Here is a 2,266-nt window from a genome sequence, read left to right as displayed (position 1 = left end):
TTAGTTGATGAGTTAGAGTTGTGAGAAATGCATTCATTTTTCTGTATTCAAAAACTGGTCTTGTGCTGGAAGAAATAAGAGTATGCTGAAATGTACAACTCTAACAAACTTAAGACACTGACAGCTCAGCTGATTTTTACACTCCTTCCTACTAAACGAGAAGCAATGGTGTAATTTTTCAGAATAACTTTTCAAAGCTATTAAGAAAAAAAATATTTAATGATCACCTGACCCAGAAAGCATAAAAATGTTAGGGTAGTGCACTACTTTTACAGATAAGCTGCCCCAACATTGCCTAAATTCTTTTATTAGCCTATACAAAATTTTTGAAATAAATACATTAACACTGCAGTTTTGTGTTTACAGTACTAGTTATATTTCCAATCTTTTTGTGATGGTACTTCATATGAAAATACAGATAATTTGGCAAAAGGCCACTAATACTATTCTGATTGTGTTAAAAGACATGATCTGAGGCCTAAGCTGTAAAAGCTAATTTCATTTAGCCAATACATAGAAACTGACTAGCACAGTGGCTTTGTTTAAATAAGTGCATTTGCCTTATATGCAATCACCTACTTTTCTTAAATCACCTTCTCCAGCAGGATAACCTTATATTTTAAGTAATTAATTATTCATTTACTATATTCTTATTCAAAAGCAGCCTACTGAATGAAGAGAATTATGAAATCAATTTCTAAGTTATGCTAGCACAAAGAAAACCACATGTTGAAGAAAATAATGTGCAGCAACCTAAAGCATTCACTTCAGAAGATAATTTGCAAAAAGGAGAGGAATGGGATATCTGAATCCACAATATTTCAACCTGTACTCATTTGTTCTTCGTCAGAGATTTAGCAGTGATAAGCCAAATGCTTCAGATAGGCAGGCCATTAGATGCTTAACAACATACATTCAGTGAGGCCAAAATATTTTGAATGCAGTAATAAAGAGGAGGCATCTTGCAGGGGTCACTTGCAATTACAAATAGACTCCCTGGAAACAGTGTCCAGAATGGGATGCTTTCTTAAAAGACGCCTGAGGACCTTATTCCCAATGGCATGGTGGCTATTAATTTAGCCACAAAAATATAGTGGTAACATCTGCAAATGTGATTAAGAGAGAATAGCACCATCTTCCCAGTTAGTAGCTATACTCAAGTAATTAGGAACACCCCTGAACTAAAATAAAAGTTACAGTCAATAAGTCTAGCAGAACTTGGCCCTCAAGGGTAACTTTTTATGATGATACAAAGCCACAAACTGCTCAGGTAAGACATATTTTAATGCCACTCACAAGCAGCCATCATTCAGGTAAGAAATCCAAAATACTGTCTCCTAATGGGAGACTTTACGCTTTGGCCACGAACTCAGCCTGACAGAAGACCAGGCGCTGCACCATCCCAGGAGCCAGGTGCCACCATACTTCTTGGATCTCAACACCTAGTGGTGGTGAACAAGTCAACACATCCATATGTAAACAAATAGCAATTCTGCAGAGATACAAGCTCCCTGGGACTGCACGACTGGACTGGTCCTGCCAGCTGAGACAAGGTTGGCACCAGGCACAGAAATGGAAGTGAGACCCACAGGGAATGCAGGATTTACTCCTCTGAGAACAAGAAGAGGCCAGGATGAAAATCAGGCTGCATTATGCTGTCTGAGCTCACAGACTCCTCTGCCCCACAAGACAGGGAGCTAGAAGAGGCCAGGAAGCATTCCTTTATGCTCAGCATTTTGCCATAAATTTAAACAATAGCCAGCTTGCTCCTTAGGTACAATAGCAATGAAGGGCAAAAAGAAAGAATGGAAAGAATAGTGATCAAAGTGCTGTTGCTAGGCTTTAGCAGTCTGACCCATCGCACCTACTGAAGGCAGCAGCAAAAGTAGATGTGCTAGAGCAGGGCTTTGAGTCCAAGGGCAGATACACCTGTAAAATTGGGATGGGAGGTGGAGAAATGCTGTTCAACTGGGAGCTGGGCTGCCTAGCCCCTGCCACAGGTAAGTGCCGGGCAAAGGCAAACATCTCCTTGGTCACTCACCTGACCACCTGGATAGCTTTATCCCTGCAAACACCATATACACAGCTATTTTCTGAATGGGAAACTTAAAATACAGAAGATTATTCTTCTACAAAACAAATAAACATTATTTCTTTCATCATCAGTTGTCAAAAATAAGCGCATGAGCTCAGGTTACTCTACACCAGAAGAAAATAAATAATATATTATTGTTATTAAACACCTTTCAGGATGGGGCATATTCCT

The sequence above is a fragment of the Antrostomus carolinensis genome, unplaced genomic scaffold (genome assembly GCF_000700745.2).
Source record: "Antrostomus carolinensis isolate BGI_N321 unplaced genomic scaffold, ASM70074v2 scaffold19562, whole genome shotgun sequence".
In the NCBI taxonomy this organism is placed as follows: Eukaryota; Metazoa; Chordata; class Aves; order Caprimulgiformes; family Caprimulgidae; genus Antrostomus; species Antrostomus carolinensis.
Note: the sequence above shows the minus strand (reverse complement) of the source record.